This window comes from Abramis brama (genome assembly GCF_963993115.1).
Source record: "Abramis brama genome assembly, chromosome: 10".
Classification (NCBI taxonomy): Eukaryota; Metazoa; Chordata; class Actinopteri; order Cypriniformes; family Leuciscidae; genus Abramis; species Abramis brama.
In genome coordinates, this window is record NC_139972.1 from 1418957 (window position 1) to 1434221 (window position 15265).

The 15265-nt window shown below is 40.2% G+C and overlaps 1 protein-coding gene across 1 annotated transcript in view; it reads right to left on the bottom strand.

Moving 5' to 3' along the window:
- The window catches only part of LOC311091345 (NACHT, LRR and PYD domains-containing protein 3-like), a 256345-nt gene extending 241574 nt beyond the window's left edge, over positions 1-14771 (bottom strand). The window contains exons 1-2 of the mRNA XM_084127245.1: positions 14577-14771; positions 14153-14289 (exon numbers count right to left, since the gene is read on the bottom strand). The gene's annotated coding sequence lies outside the window, so the exon portion shown is untranslated. The remainder of the gene's footprint in view (positions 1-14152; positions 14290-14576) is intronic.
- Positions 14772-15265: the final 494 nt, after the last annotated feature.

Sequence of the window (15265 nt, forward strand, 5' to 3'; positions counted from 1 at the left end):
ACCGGATCAGCTCGTTGCAACTCAGCTATCTCAGCCTCACTGTACTTAGGGACGGTTGAAAGACCACTGAGATTCTCATCGTCGGAAAATGCTGAGGAAATAGCATCTGGATGCACGGCAAGTGACTCAATGTAACATGGAGACAGTTCAGGGTCATTTTGAAAAATAGTGTGGAGTTGACATGTGGCTTGGACAACGTTCACAGGTGCAAGATGGTATGAGGTAAAGTCATGTATTCTTTGACTCTCTTCTTGAGATGCACTGTCACTGATTAGTTCACCATGTGGCCTCCTTGACAGGCCATCAGCGTCTTGATTTTGCTTGCCTGCACGATATTTGATGTCGAAAGTGAACGTAGACAAGGCTGCTAACCATCGATAACTAGTAGCATCTAGTTTGGCTTTGGTTAGAACGTACCGCAAAGGGTTGTTGTCAGTAATGACTGTGAACACGTTGCCATATAAATAGTCATGGAATTTTTCGGTAATAGCCCACTTTAAAGCTAAAAATTCCAGCTTGTGGGCTGGATAGCGGGCTTCACACTGCGAGAGACCCCGACTCGCATACGCAATGACGCGGGTCTGGCCGTCCTGTTCTTGATATAACGCTGCGCCCAGGCCTGTTGTGCTCGCGTCAGTATGAACAACATAAGGCAATCTTGGATTTGCATACCCTAAAACAGGTGCGGATGTTAACTTTTCAATGATCTGGTCAAAAGCGTCTTGGCAAGATTGGGTCCACCTTTCCCCGAAAGGTTCTTTGGGATTATGGTACTTGGCGGCTACACTGGTAATCTTTGCACCTTTACGCACAGGAGGGTAGCCAGCTGTGAGGTTGGTTAAGGGCTTTACTATTTTAGAATACCCCTCCACAAACCTTCTATAGTACCCGGAGAACCCAAGAAATGACCTAAGGTCTTTTAAGGTCTGAGGTCTTGGCCAGGTCTTAAGTGCTTCTGTCTTTTGAGGATCGGTTTCGACTCCGTCGCGTGATACTATATGGCCTAAGTAACGAACCGAAGTTTGAAAGAAACGGCACTTTTCAGGAGATAACTTTAAACCGTTCTCTCGCAAGCGGGACAGGACGTTCGTGAGACGGGTTTCATGCTCCTCTAGCGTTTTGGAAAAGACAATAATATCGTCTAAGAACACAAGCACCTCGCGCAGATTGATGTTCCCCATGCACTTTTCCATTAAACGCTGAAAAGTGCTGGGCGCGTTTGTGATCCCCTGTGGCATACGATTCCACTCCCAAAACCCAAGAGGGCACACGAACGCTGTCTTGTCTTTGTCACTCTCAGTCATCTCAATCTGGTAATAGCCGCTTTTTAGGTCCATTACTGAAAACCACTGAGATCCGCTCAAGGCTGAGAAAGATTCCTCAAGATTCGGTAATGCATACGCATCTTTGATCGTTTGCATATTTAATCGTCGGTAATCTACACATAATCTGACATCACCGTTCTTCTTTTTGACTACGACTATTGGAGACGCAAAAGGAGACTGTGATTCGCGAATGATCCCTGCTTCAAGGAGAGACTGCAGGTGACGCCTCACTGCATCAAAATCCTGAGGATGAATAGGACGTGGGCGTTGCTTGAAAGGTGTTTCATCCTTGAGTTTGATTGAATGTTTCACTTTTGTTGCATGTCCGAAGTCGAGATCGTGATGAGAGAAAATGTCTGAAAATGTGTTTAACTTGTTTGTCATACGAGCTTTCCACTCCTCGGGAAGTGATTCTCCAAAGTTGAAGGTTAGGTTTGAACTTTGCTGCTTATTTGTTTGGCTAGTGGGCTGTTGGTGGCTACTGCAACTAGCGGGGTTCTGAGTTGGAACAATCTTTTTAACAGCACTAAGTTCACCGATGATACACCTAACAGGAAGGGAGATGTTTCGATCAGTTTCATTCTTTACCACTACAGGTATCTTGTATGGGGTGTCTCTTGGAACATTAATGAGACAACATTCGACAAAAATTCCCCCAGGTAAGGATGACACTGTAGGTTGCTCAAGCAAAACACATTGTTCATTGTTTGCCTCGTCGATATTTGCATATCCCTCTAGCACTATCCTTTCACCAGCACAGATTACACTTGGCTCATTATTTCTCAAGGTAACGAGACCCAGTCTGCCATTTAAACTATGCTTGTGTCTGATTTGTAGAGTTCTCAGGACTTGGTGGTAGCCACAGTAAGCACTCTTTCGAAATGTATTGTCATCACAAAACTGTTCGTACAGTGGATCGAGGGTGTTAGTTCCTATTAACAACGGAGTGAGACTGTTGGACCTAACATCTGGCACTACGAGGGCAAGTGTCTCTAATTCAGGCTGACTACCAATGAACTCTTTGGAAAACTGGAGTATGACTTTGACATACCCCAGGTAGGGCACTGACTGACCGTTTGCCCCTTCAATCTCTAGTAAATCAGCTACTGGGTGAATGGTCTGATCTGAAAGGTAACGGTTGTAAAACGACAGTGACATAGTTGTTACCTGCGACCCGGTATCAAGTAGTGAATTGCACTCAAGCCCATTAACTTTAACGTTAGCGGTGCTCTTGCTACCAACTAACCCTTTAGGTAAGGTTCCGGTTTTTGTCACTTTGTGCTCTTTTAACTTGACTTTCGATTTGGTTTTTGGTTCAATTATGGGACTTTCAGGTTGATTTGTTTCCATTTGTCCCTCAATAGAAACACTGTTCAGTTTAAATGTTTATCGAGGGTTGGATTGTCTTTTTCCCAAGCTCGTTGTTTCTCTTTTAGCAGAGTTCTTTTTGCAGACACTAATGTGGGGTTGGGAGGATCATCACAGTTTGTGGCAATATGTCCATCCTCGCCACAACTGAAACAGTACCATGGTTTTGGCTTTGATTTGACTGTTGCGGATGCGGCTCCTGAGGTAAGTTTTGATGTTGATGTCTTTTTGTAAACAGGTTTCTCTTTTCGTTTCTCCTTTTCCCTTTTTTTTTCAGGTGTGTTTGTAGATGATGTCTGTTGTTTAGGACTCGATAGGGCAGCAATTTGAGCTTGTAGCTCAACAATTTGCTTTTGAAGCTGTTTCATAGCTGGTTGCTCGGCAGAGAAAGACTGAGGTGAATCGTATGCGTCTCCCACGTATACCTCATGCACTTGTGCTGCAGCTTGAGCTTTTGGTTTTTGAAACCCCAGATGTTGCTTCATCCGGTTCGCTTTTGCAGTTTGTTTGTCCTCCTCTGTGCGTAAAAGGAGTAAAAACTCTGGAAAAGTGGGCGGGTTATTTTTGCGTTGCTCAAGTTGAAGGTTATTAATCAGCACATTGTTCCAGCAGCCCCTACAGAACTGCTTTAAGAGCTGCTTGTCCGAATCTTGAGGCAAAATGGTTTTCATTTTCACAATTCTATTCAAAAGGGTCTGCAATCTCTGGAGATAGTTGGAAGGTTTCTCGCCTGAGTTCTGATTAACATTTAGAAACTGGGCGAAAAGTTCATCTCCATCTTCCACCGTAGCATAAGCTGAGTCAAGCAGATCGAGAAAGACTTTTGGATTTGCACGGTAACCAAGCGACTTGACAACCAAAGCGGCAGGGGGAAGCAAACTATCAACAATGCGTCTTACCAGCTGTGCACTGGAAACGGTAGGATCAGCCAAGTGACATTCAATGCTGTTCCTCCAAGTCTCATAATCGACTTCAAAGTTTGGGCAAGGGACTTTGCCGGAAAAAGGTCTAACTTTTGCTGGTGCGTGTATTTGCGAAGAGAGGTCAGAACTTTTGACAATATGTTCGACCACTACACGCTGCACCTCAGGCGGAGTAAGTTGTTCAGCAGTTTGCAAGAAGGAAGATACTGGCAATTGAGTGGGCATAGCATTTGCCATAGGTCTGAAGGGAGGGCTAAAGGGGTCAAGAGGACTTTGCTCATCATTGACTGAATCCATTTGAGTGGCATCAAGGGAAATGGGACCTGTGGCTGTTCTAGCAGGTGCCACAACTGTACCCTGAGGTCTGCTAGACTCACTCGGCTCTTTCAGTAATCCAGTGATTCGTGCCAACTCATCATGTAGCAGGTTTTCAAAAGATTTTCCACTGAGTTTTGCAACATTTTGGAGGTCAGAAAGAAATGTTTTAGTAATATCGGTACCCTTTTCACTTGAGTATGAACTGGCTAAAGCTTCAACGTGGAAGACAACATCGTCATCTGTATCACTGGTTCTATCAAAGGGTAAATCTTTCTCAAGTGTCTCCACAGCAGCACCAGATGCATATTCTACAAGGGCTTTACCATAAAACTCAGAGGTTTTGTCTAAAACCTTCACAATTCTGTTAATAGATCCAAATTGCTTTAAATCTTCATAAATCTCTTCGTCTACATCGGTATTTGTCAAACCTGACACAATGACGGCATTGGGGACCTTAATACTTTCTTTCTCAATCACATCCATTTTCAAAAAACAAAACCAAAAATTTACACTTTAAGGACACTTTTTTTTTTTTTTTTTTTTGGACGAAAAGGCACCTGGGTTATTACTTACTCAAAGCTCCTGGCTGGCTCGCCAAATTTTACCGTGTAACCCACTTCAGAGTATGTACACCCTAGGTTCTTAGGAGCTGAGAAGTACAGTAATAACCAAGCAACACAGGTGTAACATTTGACATGTGTAAACTTTAGTTCAACAAAATGTTTCAACATTTCACAACAATTTTTGTTCACAATACCTATGGGCCCAAAATAAATTTAGAATAAAATAAAATAAAATGTCCTTTGTTTGTTGAAAATGTTCCTTGGAAATTTTCCTTAAGAATTCCAAAGTTAAATCCAGAATTCAAGTCAGTTAGTCAAAGGAAATAGTCAAAGTCAAGGGAAAATCTCATTGGTGCCGGTTAGTTGAACTGACACAATCCTACCACAGGCTTCCGGAATGCTGTGGTGGAGATTCACGGCTCATTGGGAAGGCTCGCCATCTATGGATCAATGGTTCACCTCGTATTTCAAGGACTGGAGCTTCTGGAATTTCTGCTCACCTCATCAAAAAAAGACCTGACCTGTATATAGAACAGGTTCAGTCCAAAATCAATTATATCAAATAGTTCTTAAAGTATTGTACAACATTATATTACTGTTAGAAAATATCATAGCATAGTTCACGTGAAGAAAACAATAGCTATTTTAACTATTTAAATCAGAATATACCATTTTAACCTTATGTCATTACAATGAAATGTAATTATAGGGACACATTGTACTAATGAACTTTTTCTTTCTGCTTTTAATCCCTTTTTACATAGGATTTTTTTTTAGATTTTAAATCAAAATAACGAAATACAGTTTTACTTGAAAACCCATTTATATGAATTTACAGCATTTGCTGATTTAACCACTTTAACTTACTTAAAATGACATTTTATATTCTTCTGTCTGTAACTTTAACCTTTAGTCACATATATATCACAAAGTAAAAAATGTTACAAAAGCATCTTTTTTGTAATACATACCAAATTAGTTTACATTTCTCCTTAAACCATGAAATAAATGGTCTTTTATCATGTTATATTCCTTCAAAACAACAGAAATGTTTGAATAATCACTAATTGAACTAGCATAGCTACCTCGTGGTTTTTCCACACACACAATCATTGAACACGTTAGCTTACCAAGAGAGGATCTTCAGTATGAAAAGCCAGGACAGATAAAAGCGATTTCTGGGTGGCTATCCAACTTCTAAAACAAAGTATACAGGTGTTTACATAACGAACTAAATCATATTTAACTGTCAGCAAAACAGACAGGTTTTCATACCTTTTATTCTCAGTTTTTCCAACTCGTGGGAGAAACCCGAAGCAGTGCTCCATCTGATTTTAGCGATGTGAAGCTAACGGAAGTATTTTAGCGCGCTACTTCCGGTTTCCCACAAAATAAAATGTATTTTTCAAAATAAAACCCCCATTACTCATAAACGTGAAGTATGGATAAATAATGATTATAATTGAATACAATTAACTGGTTAACCCCTTTTTAGGTGGGTTACATAATATTAGAAGACCTCAGGGGGTTAACCCTTAACAAAGTTTGCTACACCATTCACAATAAGCTCAAAAACATGAATGGCCAATTTACTTGTCCAAAGTACAAGCACATGGTCCCCAGGACGGGTTTGAGAAGCACTGCTTTAAGGTATAGTTCACCTGAAAAGGAAAATTCTGTCGTCATTTACCCTCATGTTATTACAAACGTGAATGACTTTCTTCTCCTGAACACAAAAGAAGATATTTAAAAAAATGTTGGTAACAAAACAGTTAACAGTAGCCATTGACTTTTATAGTACTTTTTTCCTATAATGGAAATCAGTGGCTAACGTCAACTATCTTGTTACTGACATTCTTTAAAAAATCTTTTTGTGTTCAGCAGAAGAAAGAAACTTGTACAGGTTTGGAACAACGTGAGGGTGAGTAAATGAGGCGAGCAAATTTGACATGAGGGTGAGTAAATTTGCATTTTAAGGTGAACTATACCTTTATTAACACTAAATGTTTTCAGATTACCAGAGTACATATTTAACTGTTACATATTTAAGCTAATTTCACTCATTCTATGTTGACCTTAGTTAGAAATGCACTTTGCTTAATTTAAAAGCTGATGAACGAACAAGTTCTAATTTGCCATTTTTCTATTCTTAGATTCCAAGGGCATGCTAGCACTTACAATCCTGCCTGTCATTCTTCCCCCGCCTGTGTACAAGATTGGCCACAAAACCTTTTGGCCAACTATTCAAGAGGCAAGAACCTCATTCATTGATGTACAACCGGTAAGTAAAACAACAGGGACAAAAAGAGCAGGCTCATTTCTTTACACCTGTTTGTAGGGCTGCACAATAAATCGTTTTAATCGTTTATGGTTTTTGCTGCTTGGATCTGACACGCATTTCATTTTCTCACAACTCTTTAAAGGATTAGTTCACCCCAAAATGAAAATTTCCTAATAATTTACTCACGCCACTATCTTCCAAGATATCCATGTCTTTCTTTCTTCAGTGGAAGAGAAATTAAGTTTTTTGAGGAAAACATTTCAGGATTATTCTACACAGAATGGACTTTAATAAAAAACTATCCCAACGTTCAAAGAAGGTTCAAATGTCCGTCTCAATGCAGCTTCGGAGTCTCTACACAATCCCAGTCGAGAAATAAGGGTCTTATCTAGTGAAACCATCGGCCATTTGTGGTTTAATAGTATATAATTTTTTTTTTTTTTTTTTTTTTTTAAATGACCGAACGTTTTGCTAGAAAAGACCCTTATTTCTCAACTGGGATTGTGTAGAGACTCTGAAGCTGCATTGAGACTGACATTTGTTGGAATAGTTGGTTGCCAGTGAAGTCCATTTTGTGTAGAAAAATACTGAAATGTTTTCCTCAAAAAAACGTAATTTTTTTGTATGAAGAAAGAAAGACATAGATATCTTGGATGGCATTGGGGTGAGTAAATGATTAGAAAATTTATATTTTGGGGTGAACTAATTCTTTAATTTAAGACTGTATTTCACGAATTTAAGACTGCTCTTTTGAAAACCTAAGACACACTTTTAAATAATTATCTGTGTCTGATATTGACCTTCTCGACTTACTATTCACATGGCGCCCAGCGTGGCAGACGTGTTTGCGAAGTGCTCCCGTTACCGTTTTTTTTTAGTATTTATTTTAGTGTTACTGTGTACAGTTAATGTAAGGTGCAGGTACGGAAGGATCGTGTACAGCAGAGAAGCACTTTTGAGCATTAAAGCAGCTCATTATGAGCTTAATTCAGAACTTTTTTTTTAACATCCAACCATACCTGGACACCTATTACATCCGGCCAGCACGAACACGGCGGAGACGAGGCAAGAGAGGCGGGCTACATGCTAGGCTAAAGGCCAGAGCTACACGTCCACCGCTACCGAGTCTGCTGCTAGCTAATGTCCGCTCCCTTGAAAATAAAATGGACGAGCTAAGAACCAGGACAACAACACAGCGTGAAATCAGAGAGTGCTGTACTCTGATTTTCACGGAAACCTGGACCACAGACAACACGCCAGATTCAGCCATCCAACTTCAGACCCACTCTGTACACCGTGGAGACCGTACATCGGCCTCGGGGAAGAATAAAGGTGGCGGCGTCTGTGTCTACATCAACGATAGATGGTGTTTAGACACTCAGGTGATGGAGAAACATTGTTCAGTGGACATAGAGGTGCTGATGGTTAAGTGCAGACCCTTTTATTTACCGAGGGAGTTCAGTGCTGTGTTTATTTTGGCTGTTTACATCTCGCCGCGGGCAAACCGGACCGCAGCACTCGGACTACTGCACGACACTATCAGCAAGTACGAGACTACGCACCCCGACGCTGTGTTTGTTGTGGCAGGGGATTTTAATCACTGCAATCTTCGGACTGTCCTCCCCAAGTACCACCAGTACGTGAGCTTCCCGACGAGGGACAACAACATTCTGGACCACGTCTACAGCAACGTTAAGGGTGCCTATAAGGCAGCACCCCGCCCCCCGCCCCCACTTCGGACAGTCCGACCACATCTCCGTGTTTCTATACCCATCTTATAGGCAGCTCCTCAAACAGGCTCCCGCAGTAAGTAGAACTGTTAAAGTATGGAATGAAGAAACTGATTTTGTGCTGCAGGACTGCTTTAACAGTACTGATTGGGATGTGTTTAAGACTGCTGCTGTGAGAGAGGACTGTACTGTGGACTTAGAAGAATATGCCTCAGTGGTTATAAGCTACATCAGCACATGTATAGATAACATTGTCCCCACTAAGTGCTACAAAACATTCCCAAACCAAAAACCCTGGATAAACTGTGATGTAAGGTCCATGCTGCGTGCCCGTTCCACTGCATTTGCCTCTGGTGACGCTGAGGGCTACAAAAAGGCCAGATACGATCTATGCAGATCCATCAGAGAAGCCAAGAGACAGTACAGAGTGAAGCTGGAGGGATACTATACCACCGCGGATCCCCGGCGCATGTGGCAGGGCCTGCAACACATCACAGATTATCGGCAGAGGAGCAGGGAGGTCACAACTAGCCAAAGCACACTACCAGATGAGCTGAATAAGTTCTACGCTCGTTTCGACACCAACACCAGCAGAGGGACTATCTCAACAGAGGCAGCACAGAGCTCTTCACTCACGGTGACATCAGCTCAGGTGCGCAGGACATTGAGGAGAACGAATCCCCGGAAGGCAGCAGGCCCTGATAACATCCCGGGCCGTGCACTGAAGGTCTGCTCAGCGTAGTTGGCTGAGGTACTAACGGACATTTACAATCTATCCCTCTCACTATCTTTTGTACCCACCTGCTTCAAGACCACCACCATTGTTCCCCTCCCCAAGAAAAACACCATAACCTGCTTAAATGACTACCATCCCATCGCACTCACCTCAATTGTGATGAAGTGTTTTGAGAGGATAATCATGACCCACATTAAAAAGACCATCCCAGACACACTGGACCCCTTACAGTTTGCATATCGTCGGAACCGCTCCATTGATGATGCAGTAAACATTGCCATCCACACAGCCCTCACACACCTGGAGAACAAGGACACATATGTTCGAATGCTGTTTATCGATTACAGCTCAGCATTCAACACGGTCCTCCCAACCAAGCTGGCTGAGAAGCTCCTCATCCTTGGACTGGCACCTTCCCTCTGCAGCTGGGTCCTGGACTTCCTCACTGACAGACCCCAGATAGTCAGAGTTGGTACCCAGACATCAGGTACAAGGACGGTGAGCACAGGGACACCCCAGGGCTGTGTGCTGAGCCCTCTGCTGTACACCCTCTTCACTTATGACTGTGCCCCCACTCAGCGCAACACCACCATCATCAAGTTTGCGGATGATACAACAGTCATTGGTCTGATCACTGGTGGGGTTGAGACAGACTATAGGGAGGAGGTGGCTCAGTTGGTGTCCTGGTGCCACATAAATAATCTCTCCTTAAATGCAGAGAAAACTAAGGAGATGATTATCGACCCGAGGAGGAGGAGAGACCTGCACGGCCCACTTTACATCGGTGAGGCACAGGTAGAGAGGGTGAAAACCTTTAAATTCCTTGGCACCCACATCAGTAAGGACCTCTCCTGGTCTCACAACACCCAGCACATTGTCAGTAAGTCTCAACAACGGCTGTACTTCCTAAGAAAGCTGAGGAAATTTGGTCTGTCCACCAAACTTCTTAGCAACTTTTATAGATGTACAGTGGAGAGCATCCTGACCAATTCCATCACAGTGTGGTTTGGAAACTGCACAGTACAGGAAAGGAAAGCTCTCCAGCGTGTGATCAAAACTGCACAATACATCTGTGGGACAGCTTTTCCATCACTTCAGGACATTTACAAAACCCGGGTCACAAAGAGGGCACACAACATCATCAAAGACACTACACACCCCCAGCGTATACTATTCACATTGCTACCTTCTGGCAGACGTTATAGGAGCATGACAGCCAGAACATCCAGACTTAAAAACAGTTTTTATCCACAGGCCATCAGGCTGTTGAATGACTCAGTCTTTTGACAACTCCATACTCGCACTTTAATCACTGTTTGCACTATACTGTGAATGTCTTTTTAGTGTCTCTCTGCTGAATGCAAATTTTACACTTGCATCTTTTAAGTATATTGTGTGTATATTGTGTACTTTTTATATTTTATATTTGGGAAACCTTTGCAACTTAAGAATTTCATTGCATGGTGTAACTCTGTGCATATGACAAATAAACATCTTGATCGATTGTCTTTCCCTCATTTAGTCTGGAACCAACATGGTCCTTTACCTGGAAAGGCAGAGAGAAGCAAAACCCTCCCCCTTTGTCTTGGAGCTTGGAATGGCTGGACAGTTTTTTGGTGAATGGGGAAACTCTGGAACAGTTGACTCGTTTTTTTTTTTTTGTGAAGATAATTTTTAGCTAGGCTATTTTACAGTTTATAGGTATGGAGTTTCATGTTTTTATTTTGCTACAAAGGACTAAATGATTGCTTATTTAAAATGAATTGCAATGTACTTACTGTTTATACGCAGAGTTTTTATCTGCCTCCCATTTTTGCTGCACAGGACTAAATGATTGCTTATTTAAGTGAATTGCAATGTATGTACTTGTGTGTTTTTTTTATTGTATTCTTTGTGAAGAGAATCTTTAGCTATAGGCTATTTTACAGTTTATAAGTGTAGAGTTTTGAATTTTGAGAATCTTACCATTTTATAATCTTTTAACATACCAACATTTTAGCACAAATGATTTTTGTGGGCCTCCGCTTATGTTGCAGATGTCTAACTGTTTTTTTTAACATGAATGTATTTATGATTATATTAATTTCCTGGAATAAACACTTTAATTGAATCAATAAACAGTAGTGTTATTGTTATTAATATTTTTGTATTTTTTTTATTCGTTTTTTTTATTATTATTATCTAAAATGAATAACCTGTAGCATGGGGGTTGTTTGACCCAGCACTGATTAAAAACAACCCAGCAGATGGGTTAATGTATAAAAACCCAACCTGCTGGGTCAAAATAACCCAGCATGTGTTCTGTCCAATATTTACGCAGCGCTGGTTTGCCAATTAACCCAAATTGGGTCGTTTTTAACCCAGCATTTTTTAGAGTGTACTATATAAGCAGCAGACACCACGTCATCTTAATGACAGATTCTCCGGCAGCCTTTCTTCTCCTCCAGTAAATTATCTCTATCCTCTTATGCGCAATTACATCATAGGGGGTTTAACTCGGAGCTCAAGCAGAGCTTTGGGTTCGAGCCTCCTCCAAGGACAGCAAGCAGAGTTCGTTTACTATTAACCTTTAGACTACAGGGCCGTTGAATGCTTGAATCTGATTGGTTGATGAAGGTTCTAAGGCGTGCAATTATTTTCAGGGAAACGCATGACTAAAGTAGTTCCAGGCAGGTCTAGACCGCATTACAGTTCCATATCACTTCGCGCAGTTTACTGTAATAACGGAAAATAGGATACAATTCATAACAAGAAAAACCATGAAGCCCCATGCGCTTGATCTGCAGTTTTCAGTGTCTAACTTCACAATCAACGGAAACATGCAGTTTAATTTTAATAAAGTATATAGTCCAAGCTATAATCAATCGAAAATTAAACTGAATATATAAATACATTGATAGCTACACGGGTTTTCGTAATTATTGCAGATAATATAACAAATAAATAATTATTGATAGGCCTACTTGTTAAAAGGGCTTTGTGTTTTATTTATTAGGCTAGTCTATTCACTAATAGAAAAAAAAGAACAAATTAATTAATTAATAAATAAATAATATTGACATGCTTCTCTCTCTCTCTCTCTCTAATAACTGCATTAATAACTGCATAAAGCCGGGGACACGCTTACTGTAAGGCCGGTTATGAATGTAATTTGATACTTATGACTGATCATGCTCGTGTGTTCAGCGCGTTCAGTCTGTGTTCACAGTCGGTGTTTAAAACCCCTTGATCAGCAGGGATCACTGGTGATCCCGGATTATTATTGTTCAAACTGCATTACTCGTAAAAACATCACACTCTTACTTGATTTGGACAAACTCAGCATTATAAGAACAGTTTAAGACTCCAGCTTCGACATTTGACCACTGTTTATGATTAAACTGGTTTGCAGTGACATTAATTTCTTAATTTATGCCAGGAGTGCAAAATAATTCATCTGAAACGATCGTTATTTTGAATAGAAATCAACACTCACACAACATTATTCTCGTCTTCTCCGGTTTATTTGTGTTTACACTCATAACATATATAGAATCCGACAGAGATATTAGTACAATGGCGCGCATATTTGGAGAAATAATTATTAATTATCACATGCTAGTAAAATATTCCGCCATACAAAATAGAATTCCTATTCATTTTACACTGAATTATACGATCTAAACAGCTCAAACAGCGCACGGAGCTCGGTGTGTGTCTCCCCTTCCTTATTTGCGTCATTTCTGACCTCAGAGAAAAATGATTCGCTGAACAGCTGTCAATCATCGGACGTGCTTCAACGTGACCTCTTCTGCATGACGCGTCCTGTGTGCACTTCCTTATTCTGGACATCCTTGATAAACAAAGCGAAAGTGACATTTCTTCACCGAAACAAGTTTTAATAAATGCACGATTTAACTTATATGTGTTTTGTGTGTTATTTTCGTGCGATTTGGGGTATTTTTATATGAATAAAGAATAAAGGTATAGTTTAGCATAGCCCATAGCTTCATATAAAATGCTAAATATAACATATTTCAAAATCTTCTTTTTTGGACTTGAAAACATTTTAGACCGCGACCGGAATATAAAACAATATGAGCTTTAAATAAAAGTGTAGTATTAATAAATTAAAATGTGTCATGTAGCTTGAGGCTACCTGTTGTGCTAATGCACCTGCTGCAGGAGCTTTCTATTCCAAAATATATATATTTTTTAAAGAATTTGCATTTAAAGTTCCAATAATAGTTTTTTGTTGTTTGTTTTCTAACAAGACTCAAGTTAATGCATGGATTTTTCGTGTATAGTGATTGCATTAAGATGTAAATGACCAGGCATTATGCCAGAAGAAAGATTATAATGTCTGAATTCAAACAAAAGAATAAGGATAAAAGAATAAAGAAGATTAAGTCTCATACGAGCAGAGGTGTGAAAGGTTGGTCGATTTAAATAAAAAAAAAATGAATGGGGCCAGTTCTCCTCGCCAGACATTAGTCAGAGACAGTAAATGGGTGTTTATAGGGCAATAAAATATTTGACGAGAATATTGTTAGCCTTCCCCAAAGTCTCCCCTGACATGGTCTCACAATAGGCTTCATAAAATGCATAATTTTAGAGATATCATCCTCAGATTTGAAATGAAGCATGACCACAATTGTGGCTACACTTTAGTTGTGGTTATAAGTTGCTATCCTAAATTCACATAATATTTGTATACATTTAATAAATATATTCTTAATATTTGTTGTTTTTGTTTTTATGTTTGAGCTTATATATCGCAATATTAATAACAGTCTTGTTAATTTTGAGTCTTGAACTATAAACTCTTAAGGGTTGGCTTTCTAAATATGTGTGTGTTATGTTTCTATTCAGAATTACTTATGAGCAGCAACCTTTTTATTTTGGGTATGTCATGTATGCAGCACTTGCCAAAATTGGGGGTGATGGGGAAGGGGTTTTAAGATCTGCTGCAGTCGATGGAAACAGTCAGAGAATGTGTCAGCTAGTCGTTCAGTGTGTCCCCAGCATTAGTCTGCTCTCCGTGGCTTAAACCTCCATTACTAACTCTAAAATGGCATTTTGGAATCAGCAACAGAGGCATGGGATTAGTTGCGTAAGAAATTAGGCCTACATACAAGAGCGTTTTAATGACAAAAACTTGACAAACGTCTTGAAATACATAATCTGAACAATGTTTACACACATACTGTTAAACTTCTGAAGAATCACAAACATCACGAAACACAAAAGAAACCTTGACCTGAAAGAAACCCTTAAATATCAAACAAACAATTAAGTAAAATGTCCTCCAGAGATTCATATTAATATGAGGAAGTCACATATGAACACTCACCTTGATCAAACTTTTACAAGATACAGGATCTCAAATCCTCCAGCTTTAACATCATAAAGATACACGTACATTCCTTCTTAAACGTTGATAAACACTTTGATGCTCTGTTTTTTCCGTGTCTTATTCGTATTTTTCCAGCTCAAAATAGCGACAGGAGAACTCTAACTTACTTTCACTTTCTGTCGAGAGAGAGAGAGAGAGAATGGGTAAACAGAGACCAGTGTTGCCAGATCTCGCGAGACAAATAAGCAACCAGGCCAGTAAAAACAAGCCCAAAACAAGCGACCCCCCCCCCCCCCCCCCGCATAGACATATTATTAATTAATAATAAAGTTTATTAACAATAAATAAACTGTGACGTAGGGACTGATTTTAAACTGTTGCTACAGATTGTCAATTTACATCCATGTGGACAGATTGGTTAACGTTAACTGTGCGCAGTTTTGAAAAACTGTAGCCTACACATGGTAACGTTACAGTTTATTTTTATTTTTGTTGTTTATTTATTATGTTTCTGTGAACATACATTATTTATCTGTTCATTTATTATGTTCTGTGAACATACACAGAGCAATAATGCGGTGCATTTTGATGTCTTGTCACAAGTTGAGCAAATTAATTCCCCAAGGTGATCGGCTGATTTAATTTATGTGTGACAAGCTACATCTACCTTTAGCACAGCTCTCGAT